Source organism: Herpailurus yagouaroundi, unplaced genomic scaffold, assembly GCF_014898765.1.
Source record: "Herpailurus yagouaroundi ecotype Mexico unplaced genomic scaffold, PumYag 213, whole genome shotgun sequence".
Taxonomy (NCBI): domain Eukaryota; kingdom Metazoa; phylum Chordata; class Mammalia; order Carnivora; family Felidae; genus Herpailurus; species Herpailurus yagouaroundi.
In genome coordinates this window covers 1,607,197-1,614,191 of record NW_024412444.1, presented here as the reverse complement: position 1 = coordinate 1,614,191, position 6,995 = coordinate 1,607,197, and positions in this window count along the sequence as shown.

The window sequence follows — 6,995 nt, the reverse complement described above, 5'->3', positions numbered from 1 at the left end:
CTCTGATCATTGTTTCAGATTTGTGCTAGAAAAATAAGGAAACAGAATTGTCCCTACAGGATCACTTGGTTTCCTCTGATTTTAACCATCCCAGGATGTAAACTTATTTTATGCTAGATCTGTGCTATCCAATACATATAGCTGTTGAACACCTGAAGAATGCTAGTCTGAGTGGAGATGTGCTGTCAATGAAATCCAGTGTATGTCTGACAAAGACTTTTGTATTTATTACAGACCAAAGTGATAATATTTTAATCGTATTGGATTAAATAAACTGTATGATGAAAACTCATTTTGGGGCGCCTGGGTGGCTCAGTCGGTTGAGCGTCTGACTTCGGCTCGGGTCACAATCTCACGGTCCGTGAGTTCGAGCCCCGCGTCGGGCTCTGGGCTGATGGCTTGGAGCCTGGAGCCTGCTTCCGATTCTGTGTCTCCCTCTCTCTCTGACCCTCCCCCGTTCATGCTCTGTCTCTGTCTCAAAAATAAATAAACGTTAAAAAAATTTTTTTTAAAAAAAGAAAACTCATTTTACCTTTTTTTTTTTTTACTTCTTAAAATGTGGTTATTAGAAAATTGTCGATTGCAGGTGGGGCTTGCAATATACTTCTACAGCTATATGTTTCTACCAGACATAGTGTTCTAGACTCTCGCCCTCCCAGTTTTCTGGCCTTTCTTCCCGGAGAAATTCCTTTTGGGGAGCTCCCATATGATTCTGGTATTTGGGGTGAACATCTTTAATGCTGGATTTTTTTTAATTTTTTAATTTTTATTTTTTTTGGTATCTAGCTTGTTTGCTTGGTACCTTGGTGTCCTAAGGCGGTATCTACTAGGCACGTCTGGGAAAACGCAAGGGGCTGGATCCTTGCCTCTGTTTTCTTGTTTTCCCCAAGACACTTCCTGTCAGCTCTGCAAGGGCTTCCCAGTTTTGCTCTTGCAAATATCTGGTCTTACATGGTATCTGTCTCTTGCCCTGGGGTCGTCTGCTTCAGCTTCTTTGCCTAACCTTAATGGCCGAAGGCCGGCCGCTGGGGGAAACCAGCTTCCTCCCAGGAAGCAAAATACAGTTTGATATTTGAAACAATCATTTCCTGCATATTTAATTGATTAAATGAAACAGTGAGAACAATGAGCCTTAACAGAGTTCACATAATGGGAAATGAAACTTAACTTTATTCTTCTTCTCACGGGCCAAAAAACATGGAAGGAAACCGTGTTTTGTCACTGTCTCTTTCATTTGCAATGCTGGAGGATTTTTCCGAGATGGAATGTTGCAGTAAACCTCACAAGGACACAGGCTTCCTTGAAAACCACTAAATGGATAAATATTAGTTTTGTGGACAGAGAGTCACTGACCCGGTATGCTCAAGTTCATAATTTCCCCAGGATTTAAAATCTCAAGTCATTAGAATTTTGACTTTTCCCCTATGAGAGGACAGAATGAGGGAATTTCCTGTACGATTCCTGGTTGCACATATTTCCTGTCACTCAGGGCTCCAGCTCACATTTTTAATTTAATAATTCAATGTGGAGGTTCCAACTCAAGACAAAGGAAGATCCTGAACTTACCTCCTCCCACAAATACACTGAGTCTACACGTACATATGGAACAATTTCCTCTTACAAAAACTGAAACCTGGCAGAGTGATGACTATATATTGGGCCAATGAGAAGAAAAACACATTGATGTAGGGAGGAGAGACCGGGACACAATTTCACTATTATGAATTTTCTGGGTACAGCAATCCAGTACAAGGAGAAAAGTCAAAACCTGGAGCTCTTCCCCAGAGAGCAAAGGGTGTGAACTCCACATGGGGGGAACCTTAGCTTTTAGGACCTGTTTCTGAGAGATGACCCCTAAAACATCTAACTTTGTATTTTTTTTAACGTTTTATTTATTTTTGAAACACAGAGAGACAGAGTGTGAGTGGGGTAGGGGCAGAGAGAGAGGGAGACACTGAATCTGAAGCACACCCCAGGCTCTGAGCTGTCAGCACAGAACCTAACGTGGGGCTTGAACTCACAAACCATGAGATCATGACCTGAGCCCAACTGACTGAGCCACCCAGGCATCCGTAAAACATCTAACTTTGAAAATGAATGGACTTTGTGTCCCGAGACCTAGAGGACTGTAGTGATCTTGGAGAGAGCTCCCAAGGGGGTCTGTGCTCTTGGATTTACCCTCTCAAGGACCCAGCTCAGAGGTAGGAAATTGCATCCAGACTTAAAGGAAGCTCACTTGCTTATATTAAAGTGCCAGCAGGAAGGGCAGGGATCTAATTTAACACGCACATCTAAGAGCCCGATGTGACACTCTCCAGGGAAGGAGACTGGCGTTGGTCATCTTGGCACTCTCTTTCTGCTTTGCTGCAACTCTCTAGTATCTCCCGAAAAGGAAAGTATACACTTGTCTGGAGTCCCAGTTTTTGAACTACTGCCTAAGGGACACTCCCAGATCACCTGGCCAATGGTACTTATGCCTGTGGTCCCACAGGAATGTAAATATTTGTATACTTTTAAAAGTTGCTGAAAAAAAAAAGTTGCTGCTAGAGGGTCTGGCTTCCAAACAGTCTGAATCCAGGGTCTGAGAGCCTTTCCTGAGGGACACTAACAGATCTTGGCATATCCTCAACTATGGGAAGCTATATATTAGGCCACTTAGACAAACACAAAGATTTGAGAGATGACAGCAAATCGGGGCAGGGTTAAATGACAAGGGTCGCCTCCTATGCGAGGCTACTCCTTCATGACTGGGAGAGATGGTTGTTTCATCAACTGTATAGAGACCAATAGAGAGCCAAGCAAAATGAAGAAATGGAGAATTATGTTCCAAATGAAAGAACAAGACAAAATTCGTGGAAAACCTCAGTGAAATGGAAATAAGTAATTTACTGGATAAAGAGTTCAAAATAATAGCCATAAAGATGCTCTCCCTGAAGTGGGGAGAATAGGTGAACACGGTAAGAACTTCAACAAAGAGATGGAAAATATAAGAAAGTACCAAGTAGAAGTCACAGAACTAACAAATTCAATGACTCACTTTAAAAATACACTAGAAAGGTTCAACATCAGCAGAAGAAGGAATCCGCTGTCTTGAAGACAAGGGAGTGGGACTCAGAATAGCAAATCAGAGTATCAAAAAGAAAAAAAATAAATTTGGTCACATTATAGGGATCCCAGACAGAGAAGGGGAAAGGGGAAGAAATCTTGTTTGAAGAAATAATGGATGAAAACTTCTCTGATCTGGAGAGGGAAACAGACCTCCAGCTCCAGGAATCCCAGAGAGTTCCAAATAAGATGAAACTAAAGATATCTGTACCAAGACACAAGGGAGTTTTCTGGAGAAGGTAACTGCCAAATTTTTATTAATGTTGACTCTAAATTTTAGAGCATGATAAAGAGTTGGAGAATAAAAAATGAAGACACATACATACATATATATACCACATTACATTACAAATTACAACAAAATAAACAAAAAGAATAGACTTACTGCTTTATTCTAATAGTGAAATGGGTGGTCAAAAGGTGCAAACTTTGGTTTATAAAATAAATAAGTCCTGGGGATGTAATTCAGAACACAGTGTCTATAATTAACAATACTGTACTGTATATTTGAAAATTGCTAAGAGTAGATATTAAAAATTCTTGTCACAAGAAAAAAAAACTTATAACTATGTAACTTGTGATCATTTCACTCTCTCCTCTCTCTCTCTCTATATATATATACATATACATATATGTGTATATACACATACATATATATAAAATATATATAAAATATATGTAAAAAAATATATATGTATGTATATACATATATATATATTGCAGACTACAAGTCTGGAGTTCTCACTTCTCCAACAAGAGAGCAGACACAGAATTGAATACAAGAGAGTCTAAAGTTCTGGAGGAGATAAGAGCCTCGAACAGGGGTTTCCTCTCTGTATTTATTGAGCTCACAAGATATTACCCATGTGGTGAGCGTGAATAAAACAAGATCTTACACATGTGAACATGGAGAAAACAATCAGATAGTAATCATTAACTTGTGTGTGTACGAAGCAACAGGCCTGGGGGCAAGTGGAGTTTGTGATCCAAGTACGATAGTATATTGGCGTCGGATGGTAATTTTCTGCAGGTGATATAACAAGTTACTCATGATCCCATTACAGTATCTCACTAACTAACCTTGGGCGCTTTCATCCTGTGGTGGCGACTTTCTGCTGTAAGCTTTTCCCTAACCCCTTTATGTAAGAAGAACCTATTCTCCCCACCCCACACATATATATGTCACATAATTAAAATGTCAAAAGTTAAAGGCAAGGAGAGAAAACTAAGAGCAACTAGAGAAAACAACTTGTTGTGTTCAGGGGAACCCCCAATAGATTATAAGCAGATTTTCCAGCAGAAACTTTACAAGCCAGAAGGCAAAGACATGATATATTCAAAGTGTTTAAAGAAAAACTCCCAACCAAGAAAACCTAGCAAAGTTATCATTCAGAATTGAAGGAGAGATAAATAGCTTTCCAGACAAGCAGAAAGAAGCTAATGGAGTTCATCACCACTAAATCAGCCTCTAAGTAATGTTAAAGGGATATCCTTAAGCTGAAGAGAAAGAGAACTAACTGGTAACAAGAAAACATATGAAACAACAAATTTTACTGGAAAGGTAAATATATAGTAAAAAGGTAGTGGGTATTACTTAGAAAGCTAGAATGAAGGTTAAAAAACAAAAGTAGTAAAAATACTTATGATTACAATAATTAGCTACTGGATCCACAAGTAAAATGTGACATAAAAAATAGAAAGCATGGGATGGAGACTAAAAGTGTAGAGCTTTACAGTAGGGTCAAATGTAAATTACCAACTTAAAATAAACTGTTATAGATATAATTGTTATAGGTATGCTTCATGGTAACCACAAAACAAAAACCTATAGTAAATACAAAAATGGTAAAGAAAAAGGAATATCATTATACTAGTAAAGAAAGTCATCAAACCACAGAGTAAGAGATCAAGAGAAGAAAAGAGCATAGAAGTACAAAAACAGACAGTAAACAATTAAAAAATGGCAATAAGTGCATAACTACCAATAATTACATTAAATGTAAATTTTCTAAATTCTCCAATCAAAAGGCGTAGAGCACCTGAATAGGTTTGTTGTTGTTGTTGTTGTTATTTTAAAGACCCATCTATATGTCAACCATAAGAGACTCACCTCAGAAGTAAGGATACAGACTGAAATTGAAGGAAGGGATGGAAAAAGATAGTCTATGCAAATGGAAACCAAAAGAAAGCTGGAGTAGCTATACTTACATCAGGCAAAATAAAATTTAAAACAAATACTGTAAAAAGAAAAAAAGATGGGCGTTACATAACAATAAAGAGATCAATCCAAAAGGGGTAACATTTGTAAATAATGATGCACCCAAATAGGAGCACCAAAGTACATAAAGCAAATACTAGCAGACTTAAAGGAAAAAATAGACAGCAATAGAATATTTACAGGATATTTTAATACCCAACTTACATCATTCAGATAGGAAATCAATAAGGAAACATCAGCCTTAAATAACACATTTGATCAGAAGGAATTAACAGATGTATATAGAATGTTCTATCTCACGGTAAAAGAATATGCATTCTTCTCAAGTGCACATGGAACATTTTTCAGGATAGATCAAATGTTAGGCCACAAAACAAGTCTTAATAAACTTAGGAAGATTTCAGTCACATCAAGCATCTTTTCTGACCACAATGGTATGAAATAGTAAGTCAGTTATAAGAAAAAAAAAAAACTGAAAAAAATCACAAATCCATAGATACTAAGCAACATACTATTGAATGACCAAAGGGTCAATGAAAAAAAATCATAGGAGAAATAAAAGAATACCTCAAGACAAACAAAAATGGAAACACAACTTACTAAAATTTATGGGATACAGCAAAAACAGTTCTAGGAGGGAAGTTCATAGCAATACAGGCCTACATCAAAAAACCAGAAAATTTTCAAATAAACAATCTAACTCTGTACCTCAGGGAAATAGAAAAAGAGGAACAAAGCCCAAAATTAGTAGAAGGAAAGAAATAATAAAGATTAGGGCACAAACAAATAAAACAGGGACTAAAAAAACAATAGAAGATCAACAAAACTAAAAACCAATTCTTAGAAAAGATGAACAAAATTGAAAAGAAAGAGGATTCACTAAACAAATTCAGAAACAATAGAGGAGATGTTACAATACCAAAGAATACAAAGGATCATAAGAAACTACAATGAACAATTATACACCAACAAATTGGGCAACTGAGAAAAAGCAGATAATTTCCTAGAAACATACAATCCACCAAGATTGAATCATTATGAAATAGAAAAGGTTAGTACTAAGGAGACTGAATCAGTATTCAAAAATCTACCAACAAACAAAAGTTTAGGACCAAACAGCTTCATTGGTGAATTATATCAAACATTCAAAGAAGAACTAATACCAGTCTTTCTCAAACTCTTCCAAAAAATGAAAGAGGAGGGAACTCTCTGAAGTTATTTTCTGAGGCCAGCATTACCCTGCTAATAAAATCAGACAAAGATGAAAAAAGAAAAGAAAGTTATAGGCCAATATTTCTGATGAACACAGATGCAAAACTCTCCAATAAAATATTAGTAAACAAAATTCAACAATACAATAAAAAGACCATACCCTATGATGAAGTGAACTTTATTCTAGAGATGAAAGTGTGGTTCAACACCTGCAAATCAGTCAATGTGATCCTCCACATTAACAAAATAAAGGATAGGAATTATGATCATCTCAACAGAAGCAGAAAAAACGTTTGACAAAACCTAATATCAATTTATGGTAAACACTTTCAACAAAGTGCGTATAGAGGGAACATATCTCAGAATAATAAAGGCCATGTATAACAAGCTAACATCATAGTTGATGGTGAAAAGCTGAAAGCCTTTTCTCTAAGATCAGGAATCAAACAAGGATGCCCAC